Source organism: Phyllobates terribilis, unplaced genomic scaffold, assembly GCF_046119375.1.
Source record: "Phyllobates terribilis strain yellow unplaced genomic scaffold, ASM4611937v1 Scaffold_9__5_contigs__length_417890890, whole genome shotgun sequence".
Classification (NCBI taxonomy): Eukaryota; Metazoa; Chordata; class Amphibia; order Anura; family Dendrobatidae; genus Phyllobates; species Phyllobates terribilis.
In genome coordinates this window covers 176520329-176541316 of record NW_027362769.1, presented here as the reverse complement: position 1 = coordinate 176541316, position 20988 = coordinate 176520329, and positions in this window count along the sequence as shown.

The window sequence follows — 20988 nt, the reverse complement described above, 5'->3', positions numbered from 1 at the left end:
AGTATTATAGTAGTTATATTCTTTTACATAGGGGCAGTATTATAGTAGTTATATTCTTGTACATAGGGGCAGTATTATAGTAGTTATATTCTTGTACATAGGAGCAGTATTCTAGTAGTTATACTCTTTTACATAGGAGAAGTATTATAGTAGCTATATTCTTGTACATAAGGGCAGTATTATAGTAGTCATACTCTTATGCATATGAGCAGCATTACAGTAGTTATATTCTTATACATAGGGTTCAGTATTATAGTTATATTCTTATACGTAGGGGGCAGTATTATAGTAGTTATATTCTTATACATAGGGGCAGTATTATAGTAGTTATATTCTTGTTCATAGAGGGCAGTATTATAGTAGTTATATTCTTGTACATAAGGGCAGTATTATAGTAGTTATATTCTTATACATAGGTGGCAGTATTATAGTAGTTATATTCTTGTACATAGAGGGCAGTATTATAGTAGTTATATTCTTATACATAGGTGGCAGTATTATAGTAGTTATATTCTTGTACATAGGGGCAGTATTATAGTAGTTATATTCTTGTACATAGGGGGCAGTATTATAGTAGTTATATTCTTGTACATAGGGGGCAGTATTATAGTAGTTATATTCTTGTATATAGGAGCAGTATTATAGTAGTTATATTCTTGTACATAGGAGCAGTATTATAGTAGTTATATTCTTTTACATAGGAGCAGTATTATTGTTGTTATATTCTTGTACATAGGAGCAGTATTATAGTAGTTATATTCTTGTACATAGGGGCAGTGTTATAGTAGTTATATTCTTGTACATAGAGGGCAGTATTATAGTAGTTATATTCTTGTATATAGGAGCAGCATTATAGTAGTTATATTCTTGTACATAGGAGCAGTATTATAGTAGTTATATTCTTTTACATAGGGGCAGTATTATAGTAGTTATATTCTTTTACATAGGGGCAGAATTATAGTAGTTATATTCTTGTACATAGGGGCAGAATTATAGTAGTTATATTCTTGTACATAGGAGCAGTAATATAGTAGTTATATTCTTGCACATAGGAGCAGTATTATAATAGTTATATTCTTGTACATAGGGGCAGTATTATAGTAGTTATATTCTTGTACATAGGGGCAGTATTATAGTAGATATATTCTTTTACATAGGGGCAGTATTATAGTAGTTACATTCTTTTACATAGGGGCAGTATTATAGTAGTTATATTCTTGTACATAGGGGCAGCATTATAGTAGTTATATTCTTGTACATAGGAGCAGTATTCTAGTAGTTATATTCTTGTAAATAGGAGCAGTATTATAGTAGTTATATTCTTGTACATAGGGGCAGTGTTATAGTAGTTATATTCTTTTACATAGGGGCAGTATTATAGTAGTTATATTCTTTTACATAGGGGCAGTATTATAGTAGTTATATTCTTGTACATAGGGGCAGTATTATAGTAGTTATATTCTTGTACATAGGAGCAGTATTATAGTAGTTATATTCTAGTACATAGGGGCAGTGTTATAGTAGTTATATTCTTTTACATAGGGGCAGTAATATAGTAGTTATATTCTTGTACATAGGAGCAGTATTCTAGTAGTTATACTCTTTTACATAGGAGCAGTATTATAGTAGTTATATTCTTGTACATAAGGGCAGTATTATAGTAGTCATATTCTTATGCATATGAGCAGCATTACAGTAGTTATATTCTTATACATAGGGATCAGTATTATAGTTATATTCTTATACGTAGGGGGCAGTATTATAGTAGTTATATTCTTATACATAGGGGGCAGTATTATAGTAGTTATATTCTTGCACATAGAGGGCAGTATTATAGCAGTTATATTCTTGTACCTAGGGGCAGTATTATAGTAGTTATATTCTTGTACATAGGGGCAGTATTATAGTAGTTATATTCTTGTACATAGGAGCAGTATTATAGTAGTTATATTCTTGTACATAGGAGCAGTATTATAGTAGTTATATTCTTGTACATAGGGGGCAGTATTATAGTAGTTATATTCTTGTACCTAGGAGCCGTATTATAGTAGTTATATTCTTGTACATAGGAGCAGTATTATAGTAGTTATATTCTTGTACATAGGAGCAGTACTATAGTAATTATATTCTTGTACATTGGAGCAGTATTATAGTAGCTATATTCTTGTACATAGGGGCAGTATTATAGTAGTTATATTCTTGTACATAGGGGCAGTATTATAGTAGCTATATTCTTGTACATAGGGGCAGTATTATAGTAGATATATTCTTGTACATAGGGGCAGTATTATAGTAGTTATATTCTTTTACATAGGGGCAGTATTATACTAGTTATATTCTTGTACATAGGGGCAGTATTATACTAGTTATATTCTTGTACATAGGGGCAGTATTATAGTAGTTATATTCTTGTACATAGGGGGCAGTATTATAGTAGTTATATTCTTGTACCTAGGAGCAGTATTATAGTAGTTATATTCTTGTACATAGGAGCAGTATTATAGTAGTTATATTCTTGTACATAGGAGCAGTACTATAGTAGTTATATTCTTGTACATTGGAGCAGTATTATAGTAGTTATATTCTTGTACATAGGGGCAGTATTATAGTAGTTATATTCTTGTACATAGGGGCAGTATTATAGTAACTATATTCTTGTACATAGGGGCAGTATTATAGTAGATATATTCTTGTACATAGGGGCAGTATTATAGTAGTTATATTCTTTTACATAGGGGCAGTATTATACTAGTTATATTCTTGTACATAGGGGCAGTATTATAGTAGTTATATTCTTGTACATAGGGGGCAGTATTATAGTAGTTATATTCTTGTACATAGGGGGCAGTATTATAGTAGTTATATTCTTGTACATAGGAGCAGTATTATAGTAGTTATATTTTTGTACATAGGAGCAGTATTATAGTAGTTATATTCTTGTAGATAGGAGCAATACTATAGTAGTTATATTCTTGTACATTGGAGCAGTATTATAGTAGTTATATTCTTGTACATAGGGGCAGTATTATAGTAGTTATATTTTTGTACATAGGGAACAGTATTATAGTAGTTATATTCTTGTAGATAGGAGCAATACTATAGTAGTTATATTCTTGTACATTGGAGCAGTATTATAGTAGTTATATTCTTGTACATAGGGGCAGTATTATAATAGTTATATTCTTGTACAAAGGGGCAGTATTATAGTAGTTACATTCTTGTACGTAGGGGCAGTATTATAGTAGTTATGTTCTTGTACATAGGGGCAGTATTATAGTAGATATATTCTTGTACATAGGGGCAGTATTATAGTAGTTATATTCTTTTACAGAGGGGCAGTATTATAGTAGTTATATTCTTGAACATGGGGGCAGTATTATAGTAGTTATATTCTTGTACATAGGAGCAGTATTATAGTAGTTATATTCTTGTACATAGGAGCAGTATTATAGTAGTTATATTCTTGTACATAGGGGCAGTGTTATAGTAGTTATATTCTTGTACATAGAGGGCAGTATTATAGTAGTTATATTCTTGTATATAGGAGCAGTATTATAGTAGTTATATTCTTGTACATGGGAGCAGTATTATAGCAGTTATATTCTTTTACATAGGGGCAGTATTATAGTAGTTATATTCTTTTACATAGGGGCAGTATTATAGTAGTTATATTCTTGTACATAGGGGCAGTATTATAGTAGTTATATTCTTTTACATAGGAGCAGTATTATAGTAGTAATATTCTTTTACATAGGAGCAGTATTATAGTAGTAATATTCTTGTACATAGGGGCAGTGTTATAGTAGTTATATTCTTGTACATAAGGGCAGTATTATAGTAGTTATATTCTTTTACATAGGGGCAGTATTATAGTAGTTATATTCTTGTACATAGGGGCAGTATTATAGTAGTTATATTCTTGTACATAGGGGGCAGTATTATAGTAGTTATATTCTTGTACATAGGGGGCAGTATTATAGTAGTTATATTCTTGTACATAGGAGCAGTATTATAGTAGTTATATTCTTGTACATAGGAGCAGAATTATAGTAGTTATATTCTTGTACATAGGGGCAGTATTATAGTAGTTATATTCTTGTACATAGGGGCAGTGTTATAGTAGTTATATTCTTGTACATAGGGGCAGTATTATAGTAGTTATATTCTTGTACATAGGGGCAGTATTATAGTAGATATATTCTTTTACATAGGGGCAGTATTATAGTAGTTACATTCTTTTACATAGGGGCAGTATTATAGTAGTTATATTCTTGTACATAGGGGCAGCATTATAGTAGTTATATTCTTGTACATAGGAGCAGTATTCTAGTAGTTATATTCTTGTAAATAGGAGCAGTATTATAGTAGTTATATTCTTGTACATAGGGGCAGTGTTATAGTAGTTATATTCTTTTACATAGGGGCAGTATTATAGTAGTTATATTCTTTTACATAGGGGCAGTATTATAGTAGTTATATTCTTGTACATAGGGGCAGTATTATAGTAGTTATATTCTTGTACATAGGAGCAGTATTATAGTAGTTATATTCTAGTACATAGGGGCAGTGTTATAGTAGTTATATTCTTTTACATAGGGGCAGTAATATAGTAGTTATATTCTTGTACATAGGAGCAGTATTCTAGTAGTTATACTCTTTTACATAGGAGCAGTATTATAGTAGTTATATTCTTGTACATAAGGGCAGTATTATAGTAGTCATATTCTTATGCATATGAGCAGCATTACAGTAGTTATATTCTTATACATAGGGATCAGTATTATAGTTATATTCTTATACGTAGGGGGCAGTATTATAGTAGTTATATTCTTATACATAGGGGGCAGTATTATAGTAGTTATATTCTTGCACATAGAGGGCAGTATTATAGCAGTTATATTCTTGTACCTAGGGGCAGTATTATAGTAGTTATATTCTTGTACATAGGGGCAGTATTATAGTAGTTATATTCTTGTACATAGGAGCAGTATTATAGTAGTTATATTCTTGTACATAGGAGCAGTATTATAGTAGTTATATTCTTGTACATAGGGGGCAGTATTATAGTAGTTATATTCTTGTACCTAGGAGCCGTATTATAGTAGTTATATTCTTGTACATAGGAGCAGTATTATAGTAGTTATATTCTTGTACATAGGAGCAGTACTATAGTAATTATATTCTTGTACATTGGAGCAGTATTATAGTAGCTATATTCTTGTACATAGGGGCAGTATTATAGTAGTTATATTCTTGTACATAGGGGCAGTATTATAGTAGCTATATTCTTGTACATAGGGGCAGTATTATAGTAGATATATTCTTGTACATAGGGGCAGTATTATAGTAGTTATATTCTTTTACATAGGGGCAGTATTATACTAGTTATATTCTTGTACATAGGGGCAGTATTATACTAGTTATATTCTTGTACATAGGGGCAGTATTATAGTAGTTATATTCTTGTACATAGGGGGCAGTATTATAGTAGTTATATTCTTGTACCTAGGAGCAGTATTATAGTAGTTATATTCTTGTACATAGGAGCAGTATTATAGTAGTTATATTCTTGTACATAGGAGCAGTACTATAGTAGTTATATTCTTGTACATTGGAGCAGTATTATAGTAGTTATATTCTTGTACATAGGGGCAGTATTATAGTAGTTATATTCTTGTACATAGGGGCAGTATTATAGTAACTATATTCTTGTACATAGGGGCAGTATTATAGTAGATATATTCTTGTACATAGGGGCAGTATTATAGTAGTTATATTCTTTTACATAGGGGCAGTATTATACTAGTTATATTCTTGTACATAGGGGCAGTATTATAGTAGTTATATTCTTGTACATAGGGGGCAGTATTATAGTAGTTATATTCTTGTACATAGGGGGCAGTATTATAGTAGTTATATTCTTGTACATAGGAGCAGTATTATAGTAGTTATATTTTTGTACATAGGAGCAGTATTATAGTAGTTATATTCTTGTAGATAGGAGCAATACTATAGTAGTTATATTCTTGTACATTGGAGCAGTATTATAGTAGTTATATTCTTGTACATAGGGGCAGTATTATAGTAGTTATATTTTTGTACATAGGGAACAGTATTATAGTAGTTATATTCTTGTAGATAGGAGCAATACTATAGTAGTTATATTCTTGTACATTGGAGCAGTATTATAGTAGTTATATTCTTGTACATAGGGGCAGTATTATAATAGTTATATTCTTGTACAAAGGGGCAGTATTATAGTAGTTACATTCTTGTACGTAGGGGCAGTATTATAGTAGTTATGTTCTTGTACATAGGGGCAGTATTATAGTAGATATATTCTTGTACATAGGGGCAGTATTATAGTAGTTATATTCTTTTACAGAGGGGCAGTATTATAGTAGTTATATTCTTGAACATGGGGGCAGTATTATAGTAGTTATATTCTTGTACATAGGAGCAGTATTATAGTAGTTATATTCTTGTACATAGGAGCAGTATTATAGTAGTTATATTCTTGTACATAGGGGCAGTGTTATAGTAGTTATATTCTTGTACATAGAGGGCAGTATTATAGTAGTTATATTCTTGTATATAGGAGCAGTATTATAGTAGTTATATTCTTGTACATGGGAGCAGTATTATAGCAGTTATATTCTTTTACATAGGGGCAGTATTATAGTAGTTATATTCTTTTACATAGGGGCAGTATTATAGTAGTTATATTCTTGTACATAGGGGCAGTATTATAGTAGTTATATTCTTTTACATAGGAGCAGTATTATAGTAGTAATATTCTTTTACATAGGAGCAGTATTATAGTAGTAATATTCTTGTACATAGGGGCAGTGTTATAGTAGTTATATTCTTGTACATAAGGGCAGTATTATAGTAGTTATATTCTTTTACATAGGGGCAGTATTATAGTAGTTATATTCTTGTACATAGGGGCAGTATTATAGTAGTTATATTCTTGTACATAGGGGGCAGTATTATAGTAGTTATATTCTTGTACATAGGGGGCAGTATTATAGTAGTTATATTCTTGTACATAGGAGCAGTATTATAGTAGTTATATTCTTGTACATAGGAGCAGAATTATAGTAGTTATATTCTTGTACATAGGGGCAGTATTATAGTAGTTATATTCTTGTACATAGGGGCAGTGTTATAGTAGTTATATTCTTGTACATAGGAGCAGTATTATAGTAGTTATATTCTTGTACATAGGGGCAGTATTATAGTAGTTATATTCTTTTACATAGGGGCAGTATTATAGTAGTTATATTCTTTTACATAGGGGCAGTATTATACTAGTTATATTCTTGTACATAGGGGCAGTATTATAGTAGTTATATTCTTGTACATAGGGGCAGTATTATAGTAGTTATATTCTTGTACATAGGGGGCAGTATTATAGTAGTTATATTCTTGTACATAGGAGCAGTATTATAGTAGTTATTTTCTTGTACATAGAAGCAGTATTATAGTAGTTATATTCTTGTACCTAGGGGCAGTATTATAGTAGTTATATTCTTGTACATAGGAGCAGTATTATAGTAGTTATATTCTTGTACGTAGGGGCAGTATTATAGTAGTTATATTCTTGTACATAGGGGGCAGTATTATACTAGCTATAGTCTTGTACATAGGGAACAGTATTATAGTAGTTATATTCTTGTAGATAGGAGCAGTATTATAGTAGTTATATTCTTGTACATAGGAGCAATACTATAGTAGTTATATTCTTGTACATTGGAGCAGTATTATAGTAGTTATATTCTTGTACATAGGGGCAGTATTATAGTAGTTATATTCTTGTACATAGGGGCAGTATTATAGTAGTTACATTCTTGTACATAGGGGCAGTATTATAGAAGTTATATTCTTGTACATAGGGGCAGTATTATAGTAGCTATATTCTTGTACATAGGAGCAGTATTATAGTAGTTATATTCTTGTACATAGGAGCAGTATTATAGTAGTTATATTCTTGTACATAGGGGCAGTGTTATAGTAGTTATATTCTTGTACATAGAGGGCAGTATTATAGTAGTTATATTCTTGTATATAGGAGCAGTATTATAGTAGTTATATTCTTGTACATGGGAGCAGTATTATAGCAGTTATATTCTTTTACATAGGGGCAGTATTATAGTAGTTATATTCTTGTACATAGGGGCAGTGTTATAGTAGTTATATTCTTGTACATAGGAGCAGTATTATAGTAGTTATATTCTTGTACATAGGGGCAGTATTATAGTAGTTATATTCTTTTACATAGGGGCAGTATTATAGTAGTTATATTCTTTTACATAGGGGCAGTATTATACTAGTTATATTCTTGTACATAGGGGCAGTATTATAGTAGTTATATTCTTGTACATAGGGGCAGTATTATAGTAGTTATATTCTTGTACATAGGGGGCAGTATTATAGTAGTTATATTCTTGTACATAGGAGCAGTATTATAGTAGTTATTTTCTTGTACATAGAAGCAGTATTATAGTAGTTATATTCTTGTACCTAGGGGCAGTATTATAGTAGTTATATTCTTGTACATAGGAGCAGTATTATAGTAGTTATATTCTTGTACGTAGGGGCAGTATTATAGTAGTTATATTCTTGTACATAGGGGGCAGTATTATACTAGCTATAGTCTTGTACATAGGGAACAGTATTATAGTAGTTATATTCTTGTAGATAGGAGCAGTATTATAGTAGTTATATTCTTGTACATAGGAGCAATACTATAGTAGTTATATTCTTGTACATTGGAGCAGTATTATAGTAGTTATATTCTTGTACATAGGGGCAGTATTATAGTAGTTATATTCTTGTACATAGGGGCAGTATTATAGTAGTTACATTCTTGTACATAGGGGCAGTATTATAGAAGTTATATTCTTGTACATAGGGGCAGTATTATAGTAGCTATATTCTTGTACATAGGAGCAGTATTATAGTAGTTATATTCTTGTACATAGGAGCAGTATTATAGTAGTTATATTCTTGTACATAGGGGCAGTGTTATAGTAGTTATATTCTTGTACATAGAGGGCAGTATTATAGTAGTTATATTCTTGTATATAGGAGCAGTATTATAGTAGTTATATTCTTGTACATGGGAGCAGTATTATAGCAGTTATATTCTTTTACATAGGGGCAGTATTATAGTAGTTATATTCTTTTACATAGGGGCAGTATTATAGTAGTTATATTCTTATACATAGGGGCAGTATTATAGTAGTTATATTCTTTTACATAGGAGCAGTATTATAGTAGTTATATTCTTGTACATAGGAGCAGAATTATAGTAGTTATATTCTTGTACATAGGGGCAGTATTATAGTAGTTATATTCTTGTACATAGGGGCAGTGTTATAGTAGTTATATTCTTGTACATAGGAGCAGTATTATAGTAGTTATATTCTTGTACATAGGGGCAGTATTATAGTAGTTATATTCTTTTACATAGGGGCAGTATTATAGTAGTTATATTCTTTTACATAGGGGCAGTATTATACTAGTTATATTCTTGTACATAGGGGCAGTATTATAGTAGTTATATTCTTGTACATAGGGGCAGTATTATAGTAGTTATATTCTTGTACATAGGGGGCAGTATTATAGTAGTTATATTCTTGTACATAGGAGCAGTATTATAGTAGTTATTTTCTTGTACATAGAAGCAGTATTATAGTAGTTATATTCTTGTACCTAGGGGCAGTATTATAGTAGTTATATTCTTGTACATAGGAGCAGTATTATAGTAGTTATATTCTTGTACGTAGGGGCAGTATTATAGTAGTTATATTCTTGTACATAGGGGGCAGTATTATACTAGCTATAGTCTTGTACATAGGGAACAGTATTATAGTAGTTATATTCTTGTAGATAGGAGCAGTATTATAGTAGTTATATTCTTGTACATAGGAGCAATACTATAGTAGTTATATTCTTGTACATTGGAGCAGTATTATAGTAGTTATATTCTTGTACATAGGGGCAGTATTATAGTAGTTATATTCTTGTACATAGGGGCAGTATTATAGTAGTTACATTCTTGTACATAGGGGCAGTATTATAGAAGTTATATTCTTGTACATAGGGGCAGTATTATAGTAGCTATATTCTTGTACATAGGAGCAGTATTATAGTAGTTATATTCTTGTACATAGGAGCAGTATTATAGTAGTTATATTCTTGTACATAGGGGCAGTGTTATAGTAGTTATATTCTTGTACATAGAGGGCAGTATTATAGTAGTTATATTCTTGTATATAGGAGCAGTATTATAGTAGTTATATTCTTGTACATGGGAGCAGTATTATAGCAGTTATATTCTTTTACATAGGGGCAGTATTATAGTAGTTATATTCTTTTACATAGGGGCAGTATTATAGTAGTTATATTCTTATACATAGGGGCAGTATTATAGTAGTTATATTCTTTTACATAGGAGCAGTATTATAGTAGTTATATTCTTGTACATAGGGGCAGTGTTATAGTAGTTATATTCTTGTACATAGGGGCAGTATTATAGTAGTTATATTCTTGTACATAGGGGCAGTATTATAGTAGTTATATTCTTGTACATAGGGGCAGTATTATAGTAGTTATATTATTGTACATAGGAGCAGTATTATAGTAGTTATATTCTTGTACATAGGGGCAGTGTTATAGTAGTTATATTCTTGTACATAGGAGCAGTATTATAGTAGTTATATTCTTGTACAGAGGGGCAGTATTATAGTAGTTATATTCTTTTAGATAGGGGCAGTATTATAGTAGTTATATTCTTGTACATAGGGGCAGTATTAAAGTAGTTATATTCTTGTACATAGGAGCAGTATTCTAGTAGTTATACTCTTTTACATAGGAGCAGTATTATAGTAGTTATATTCTTGTACATAAGGGCAGTATTATAGTAGTCATATTCTTATGCATATGAGCAGCATTACAGTAGTTATATTCTTATACATAGGGGTCAGTATTATAGTTATATTCTTATACGTAGGGGGCAGTATTATAGTAGTTATATTCTTATACATAGGGGGCAGTATTATAGTAGTTATATTCTTGTACATAGAGGGCAGTATTATAGTAGTTATATTCTTGTCCATAGGAGCAGTATTACAGTAGTTATATTCTTTTACATAGGGGCAGTATTATAGTAGTTATATTCTTGTACATAGGGGCAGTATTATAGTAGTTATATTCTTGTACATAGGAGCAGTATTATAGTAGTTATATTCTTGTACATAGGAGCAGTATTATAGTAGTTATATTCTTGTACATAAGGGCAGTATTATAGTAGTTATATTCTTTTACATAGGGGCAGTATTATAGTAGTTATATTCTTGTACATAGGGGCAGTATTATAGTAGTTATATTCTTGTACATAGGAGCAGTATTCTAGTAGTTATACTCTTTTACATAGGAGAAGTATTATAGTAGTTATATTCTTGTACATAAGGGCAGTATTATAGTAGTCATACTCTTATGCATATGAGCAGCATTACAGTAGTTATATTCTTATACATAGGGTTCAGTATTATAGTTATATTCTTATACGTAGGGGGCAGTATTATAGTAGTTATATTCTTATACATAGGGGCAGTATTATAGTAGTTATATTCTTGTTCATAGAGGGCAGTATTATAGTAGTTATATTCTTGTACATAAGGGCAGTATTATAGTAGTTATATTCTTATACATAGGTGGCAGTATTATAGTAGTTATATTCTTGTACATAGAGGGCAGTATTATAGTAGTTATATTCTTATACATAGGTGGCAGTATTATAGTAGTTATATTCTTGTACATAGGGGCAGTATTATAGTAGTTATATTCTTGTACATAGGGGGCAGTATTATAGTAGTTATATTCTTGTACATAGGGGGCAGTATTATAGTAGTTATATTCTTGTATATAGGAGCAGTATTATAGTAGTTATATTCTTGTACATAGGAGCAGTATTATAGTAGTTATATTCTTTTACATAGGAGCAGTATTATTGTTGTTATATTCTTGTACATAGGAGCAGTATTATAGTAGTTATATTCTTGTACATAGGGGCAGTGTTATAGTAGTTATATTCTTGTACATAGAGGGCAGTATTATAGTAGTTATATTCTTGTATATAGGAGCAGCATTATAGTAGTTATATTCTTGTACATAGGAGCAGTATTATAGTAGTTATATTCTTTTACATAGGGGCAGTATTATAGTAGTTATATTCTTTTACATAGGGGCAGAATTATAGTAGTTATATTCTTGTACATAGGGGCAGAATTATAGTAGTTATATTCTTGTACATAGGAGCAGTAATATAGTAGTTATATTCTTGCACATAGGAGCAGTATTATAATAGTTATATTCTTGTACATAGGGGCAGTATTATAGTATTTATATTCTTGTACATAGGGGCAGTATTATAGTAGATATATTCTTTTACATAGGGGCAGTATTATAGTAGTTACATTCTTTTACATAGGGGCAGTATTATAGTAGTTATATTCTTGTACATAGGGGCAGCATTATAGTAGTTATATTCTTGTACATAGGAGCAGTATTCTAGTAGTTATATTCTTGTAAATAGCAGCAGTATTATAGTAGTTATATTCTTGTACATAGGGGCAGTGTTATAGTAGTTATATTCTTTTACATAGGGGCAGTATTATAGTAGTTATATTCTTTTACATAGGGGCAGTATTATAGTAGTTATATTCTTGTACATAGGGGCAGTATTATAGTAGTTATATTCTTGTACATAGGAGCAGTATTATAGTAGTTATATTCTAGTACATAGGGGCAGTGTTATAGTAGTTATATTCTTTTACATAGGGGCAGTAATATAGTAGTTATATTCTTGTACATAGGAGCAGTATTCTAGTAGTTATACTCTTTTACATAGGAGCAGTATTATAGTAGTTATATTCTTGTACATAAGGGCAGTATTATAGTAGTCATATTCTTATGCATATGAGCAGCATTACAGTAGTTATATTCTTATACATAGGGATCAGTATTATAGTTATATTCTTATACGTAGGGGGCAGTATTATAGTAGTTATATTCTTATACATAGGGGGCAGTATTATAGTAGTTATATTCTTGCACATAGAGGGCAGTATTATAGTAGTTATATTCTTGTACATAGGAGCAGTATTATAGTAGTTATATTCTTTTACATAGGAGCAGTATTATAGTAGTTATATTCTTGTACATGAGGGCAGTATTATAGTAGTTATATTCTTATACATAGGTGGCAGTATAATAGTAGTTATATTCTTGTACATAGAGGGCAGTATTATAGTAGTTATATTCTTACACATAGGTGGCAGTATTATAGTAGTTATATTCTTGTACATAGGGGCAGTATTATAGTAGTTATATTCTTGTACATAGGGGGCAGTATTATACTATTTATATTCTTGTACATAGGGGGCAGTATTATAGTAGTTATATTCTTGTATATATTAGCAGTATTATAGTAGTTATATTCTTGTACATAGGAGCAGTATTATAGTAGTTATATTCTTGTACATAGGAGCAGTATTATAGTAGTTATATTCTTTTACATAGGAGCAGTATTATAGTAGTTATATTCTTGTACATAGGAGCAGTATTATAGTAGTTATATTCTTGTACATAGGGGCAGTGTTATAGTAGTTATATTCTTGTACATAGAGGGCAGTATTATAGTAGTTATATTCTTGTATATAGGAGCAGTATTATAGTAGTTATATTCTTGTACGTAGGAGCAGCATTATAGTAGTTATATTCTTTTACATAGGGGCAGTATTATAGTAGTTATATTCTTTTACATAGGGGCAGAATTATAGTAGTTATATTCTTGTACATAGGGGCAGAATTATAGTAGTTATATTCTTGTACATAGGAGCAGTATTATAGTAGTTATATTCTTGTACATAGGAGCAGTATTATAGTAGTTATATTCTTGTACATAGGGGCAGTATTATAGTACTTATATTCTTGTACATAGTGGCAGTATTATAGTAGTTATATTCTTATACATAGGGGTCAGTATTATAGTTATATTCTTATACGTAGGAGGCAGTATTATAGTAGTTATATTCTTATACATAGGGGGCAGTATTATAGTAGTTATATTCTTGTACATAGAGGGCAGTATTATAGTAGTTATATTCTTGTACATAGGAGCAGTATTATAGTAGTTATATTCTTTTACATAGGGGCAGTATTATAGTAGTTATATTCTTGTACATAGGGGCAGTATTATAGTAGTTATATTCTTGTACATAGGAGCAGTATTATAGTAGTTATATTCTTGTACATAGGAGCAGTATTATAGTAGTTATATTCTTGTACATAGGGGCAGTATTATAGTAGTTATATTCTTTTACATAGGGGCAGTATTATAGTAGTTATATTCTTGTACATAGGGGCAGTATTATAGTAGTTATATTCTTATACATAGGTGGCAGTATTATAGTAGTTATATTCTTGTACATAGGGACAGTATTATAGTAGTTATATTCTTGTACATAGGGGGCAGTATTATACTAGTTATATTCTTGTACATAGGGGGCAGTATAATAGTAGTTATATTCTTGTATATAGGAGCAGCATTATAGTAGTTATATTCTTGTACATAGGGGCAGAATTATAGTAGTTATATTCTTGTACATATGAGCAGTATTATAGTAGTTATATTCTTGTACATAGGAGCATTATTATAGTAGTTATATTCTTGTACATAGGGGCAGTATTATGGTAGTTATATTCTTGTACATAGGGGCAGTATTATAGTAGTTATATTCTTTTACATAGGGGCAGTATTATAGTAGTTATATTCTTTTACATAGGGGCAGTATTATAGTAGTTATATTCTTGTACATAGGGGCAGTATTATAGTAGTTATATTCTTGTACATAGGAGCAGTATTCTAGTAGTTATATTCTTGTACATAGGAGCAATATTATAGTAGTTATATTCTTGTACATAGGGGCAGTGTTATAGTAGTTATATTCTTGTACATAGGGGCAGTATTATAGTAGTTATATTCTTTTACATAGGGGCAGTATTATAGTAGTTATATTCTTGTACATAGGGGCAGTATTATAGTAGTTATATTCTTGTACATAGGAGCAGTATTATAGTAGTTATATTCTTGTACATAGGGGCAGTATTATAGTAGTTATATTCTTGTACATAGGAGCAGTATTATAGTAGTTATATTCTTTTACATAGGGGCAGTATTATAGTAGTTATATTCTTTTACATAGGGGCAGTATTATAGTAGTTATATTCTTGTATATAGGAGCAGTATTATAGTAGTTATATTCTTGTACATAGGAGCAGTATTATAGTAGTTATATTCTTTTACATAGGGGCAGTATTATAGTAGTTATATTCTTTTACATAGGGGCAGAATTATAGTAGTTATATTCTTGTACATATGGGCAGAATTAGAGTAGTTATATTCTTGTACATAGGGGCAGAATTATAGTAGTTATATTCTTGTACATAGGAGCAGTATTATACTAGTTATATTCTTGTACATAGGAGCAGTATTATACTAGTTATATTCTTGTACATAGGGGCAGTATTATACTAGTTATATTCTTGTACATAGGGGCAGTATTATAGTAGTTATATTCTTGTATATAGGAGCAGTATTATAGTAGTTATATTCTTGTACATGGGAGCAGTATTATAGCAGTTATATTCTTTTACATAGGGGCAGTATTATAGTAGTTATATTCTTTTACATAGGGGCAGTATTATAGTAGTTATATTCTTGTACATAGGGGCAGTATTATAGTAGTTATATTCTTTTACATAGGAGCAGTATTATAGTAGTAATATTCTTGTACATAGGGGCAGTGTTATAGTAGTTATATTCTTGTACATAGGGGCAGTATTATAGTAGTTATATTCTTTTACATAGGGGCAGTATTATAGTAGTTATATTCTTGTACATAGGGGCAGTATTATAGTAGTTATATTCTTGTACATAGGGGGCAGTATTATAGTAGTTATATTCTTGTACATAGGGGGCAGTATTATAGTAGTTATATTCTTGTACATAGGAGCAGTATTATAGTAGTTATATTCTTGTACATAGGAGCAGTATTATAGTAGTTATATTCTTGTACATAGGGGCAGTATTATAGTAGTTATATTCTTGTACATAGGGGCAGTGTTATAGTAGTTATATTCTTGTACATAGGAGCAGTATTATAGTAGTTATATTCTTGTACATAGGAGCAGTATTATAGTAGTTATATTCTTGTACATAGGGGCAGTATTATAGTAGTTATATTCTTTTACATAGGGGCAGTATTATAGTAGTTATATTCTTGTACATAGGGGCAGTATTATAGTAGTTATATTCTTGTACATAGGGGGCAGTATTATAGTAGTTATATTCTTGTACATAGGGGGCAGTATTATAGTAGTTATATTCTTGTATATAGGGGGCAGTATTATAGTAGATATATTCTTGTACCTAGGAGCAGTATTATAGTAGTTATATTCTTGTACATAGGAGCAGTATTATAGTAGTTATATTCTTGTACATAGGAGCAGTATTATAGTAGTTATATTCTTGTACATAGGGGCAGTATTATAGTAGTTATATTCTTGTACATAGGGGCAGTATTATAGCAGCTATATTCTTGTACATAGGGGCAGTATTATAGTAGATATATTCTTGTACATAGGGGCAGTATTATAGTAGTTATATTCTTTTACATAGGGGCAGTATTATACTAGTTATATTCTTGTACATAGGGGCAGTATTATAGTAGTTATATTCTTGGACATAGGGGGCAGTATTATAGTAGTTATATTCTTGGACATAGGGGGCAGTATTATAGTAGTTATATTCTTGTACATAGGGGCAGTATTATAGTAGTTATATTCTTGTACATAGGAGCAGTATTATAGTAGTTATATTCTTGTACATAGGAGCAGTATTATAGTAGTTATATTCTTGTACATAGATGCAGTATTATAGTAGTTATATTCTTGTACCTAGGGGCAGTATTATAGTAGTTATATTCTTGTACATAGGAGCAGTATTATAGTAGTTATTTTCTTGTACGTAGGGGCAGTATTATAGTAGTTATATTCTTGTACATAGGGGGCAGTATTATACTAGCTATAGTCTTGTACATAGGGAACAGTATTATAGTAGTTATATTCTTGTAGATAGGAGCAGTATTATAGTAGTTATATTCTTGTACATAGGAGCAATACTATAGTAGTTATATTCTTGTACATTGGAGCAGTATTATAGTAGTTATATTCTTGTACATAGGGGCAGTATTATAGTAGTTATATTCTTGTACATAGGGGCAGTATTATAGTAGTTACATTCTTGTACATAGGGGCAGTATTATAGAAGTTATATTCTTGTACATAGGGGCAGTATTATAGTAGCTATATTCTTGTACATAGGGGCAGTATTATGGTAGATATATTCTTGTACATAGGGGCAGTATTATAGTAGTTATATTCTTTTACAGAGGGGCAGTATTATAGTAGTTATATTCTTGTACATGGGGGCAGTATTATAGTAGTTATATTCTTGTACATAGGAGCAGTATTATACTAGTTATATTCTTGTACATAGGAGCAGAATTATAGTAGTTATATTCTTGTACATAGGGGCAGTGTTATAGTAGTTATATTCTTGTACATAGAGGGCAGTATTATAGTAGTTATATTCTTGTATATAGGAGCAGTATTATAGTAGTTATACTCTTGTACATGGGAGCAGTATTATAGCAGTTATATTCTTTTACATAGGGGCAGTATTATAGTAGTTATATTCTTTTACATAGGGGCAGTATTATAGTAGTTATATTCTTGTACATAGGGGCAGTATTATAGTAGTTATATTCTTTTACATAGGAGCAGTATTATAGTAGTTATATTCTTGTACATAGGGGCAGTGTTATAGTAGTTATATTCTTGTACATAGGGGCAGTATTATAGTAGTTATATTCTTTTACATAGGGGCAGTATTATAGTAGTTATATTCTTGTACATAGGGGCAGTATTATAGTAGTTATATTCTTGTACATAGGAGCAGTATTATAGTAGTTATATTCTTGTACATAGGGGCAGTGTTATAGTAGTTATATTCTTGTACATAGGGGCAGTATTATAGCAGCTATATTCTTGTACATAGGGGCAGTATTATAGTAGATATATTCTTGTACATAGGGGCAGTATTATAGTAGTTATATTCTTTTACATAGGGGCAGTATTATACTAGTTATATTCTTGTACATAGGGGCAGTATTATAGTAGTTATATTCTTGGACATAGGGGGCAGTATTATAGTAGTTATATTCTTGGACATAGGGGGCAGTATTATAGTAGTTATATTCTTGTACATAGGGGCAGTATTATAGTAGTTATATTCTTGTACATAGGAGCAGTATTATAGTAGTTATATTCTTGTACATAGGAGCAGTATTATAGTAGTTATATTCTTGTACATAGATGCAGTATTATAGTAGTTATATTCTTGTACCTAGGGGCAGTATTATAGTAGTTATATTCTTGTACATAGGAGCAGTATTATAGTAGTTATTTTCTTGTACGTAGGGGCAGTATTATAGTAGTTATATTCTTGTACATAGGGGGCAGTATTATACTAGCTATAGTCTTGTACATAGGGAACAGTATTATAGTAGTTATATTCTTGTAGATAGGAGCAGTATTATAGTAGTTATATTCTTGTACATAGGAGCAATACTATAGTAGTTATATTCTTGTACATTGGAGCAGTATTATAGTAGTTATATTCTTGTACATAGGGGCAGTATTATAGTAGTTATATTCTTGTACATAGGGGCAGTATTATAGTAGTTACATTCTTGTACATAGGGGCAGTATTATAGAAGTTATATTCTTGTACATAGGGGCAGTATTATAGTAGCTATATTCTTGTACATAGGGGCAGTATTATGGTAGATATATTCTTGTACATAGGGGCAGTATTATAGTAGTTATATTCTTTTACAGAGGGGCAGTATTATAGTAGTTATATTCTTGTACATGGGGGCAGTATTATAGTAGTTATATTCTTGTACATAGGAGCAGTATTATACTAGTTATATTCTTGTACATAGGAGCAGAATTATAGTAGTTATATTCTTGTACATAGGGGCAGTGTTATAGTAGTTATATTCTTGTACATAGAGGGCAGTATTATAGTAGTTATATTCTTGTATATAGGAGCAGTATTATAGTAGTTATACTCTTGTACATGGGAGCAGTATTATAGCAGTTATATTCTTTTACATAGGGGCAGTATTATAGTAGTTATATTCTTTTACATAGGGGCAGTATTATAGTAGTTATATTCTTGTACATAGGGGCAGTATTATAGTAGTTATATTCTTTTACATAGGAGCAGTATTATAGTAGTTATATTCTTGTACATAGGGGCAGTGTTATAGTAGTTATATTCTTGTACATAGGGGCAGTATTATAGTAGTTATATTCTTTTACATAGGGGCAGTATTATAGTAGTTATATTCTTGTACATAGGGGCAGTATTATAGTAGTTATATTCTTGTACATAGGAGCAGTATTATAGTAGTTATATTCTTGTACATAGGGGCAGTGTTATAGTAGTTATATTCTTGTACATAGGAGCAGTATTATAGTAGTTATATTCTTGTACATAGGAGCAGTATTATAGTAGTTATATTCTTGTACATAGGGGCAGTATTATAGTAGTTATATTCTTTTACATAGGGGCAGTATTATAGTAGTTATATTCTTGTACATAGGGGCAGTATTATAGTAGTTATATTCTTGTACATAGGAGCAGTATTCTAGTAGTTATACTCTTTTACATAGGAGCAGTATTATAGTAGTTATATTCTTGTACATAAGGGCAGTATTATAGTAGTCATATTCTTATGCATATGAGCAGCATTACAGTAGTTATATTCTTATACATAGGGGTCAGTATTATAGTTATATTCTTATACGTAGGGGGCAGTATTATAGTAGTTATATTCTTATACATAGGGGGCAGTATTATAGTAGTTATATTCTTGTACATAGAGGGCAGTATTATAGTAGTTATATTCTTGTACATAGGAGCAGTATTATAGTAGTTATATTCTTTTACATAGGGGCAGTATTATAGTAGTTATATTCTTGTACATAGGGGCAGTATTATAGTAGTTATATTCTTGTACATAGAGGCAGTATTATAGTAGTTATATTCTTGTATATAGGGGGCAGTATTATAGTAGTTATTCTTGTACATAGGGGCAGTATTATAGTAGTTATATTCTTGTACATAGGAGCAGTATTATAGTAGTTATATTCTTGTACATAGGAGCAGTATTATAGTAGTTATATTCTTGTACATAGGAGGCAGCATTATAGTAGTTATATTGTTGTACATAGGAGCAGTATTATAGTAGTTATATTCTTGTACATAGGGGCAGTATTATAGTAGTTATATTCTTGTACATAGGAGAAGTATTATAGTATTTATATTCTTGTACATAGGGGCAGTGTTATAGTAGTTATATTCTTTTACATAGGGGCAGTATTATAGTAGTTATATTCTTTTACATAGGGGCAGTATTATAGTAGTTATATTCTTGTACATAGGGGCAGTATTATAGTAGTTATATTCTTGTACAAAGGAGCAGTATTATAGTAGTTATATTCTTGTACATAGGGGCAGTGTTATAGTAGTTATATTCTTTTACATAGGGGCAGTATTATAGTAGTTATATTCTATTACATAGGGGCAGTATTATAGTAGTTATATTCTTGTATATAGGAGCAGTATTATAGTAGTTACATTCTTGTACATAGGGGCAGTATTATAGAAGTTATATTCTTGTACATAGGGGCAGTATTATAGTAGCTATATTCTTGTACATAGGGGCAGTATTATGGTAGATATATTCTTGTACATAGGGGCAGTATTATAGTAGTTATATTCTT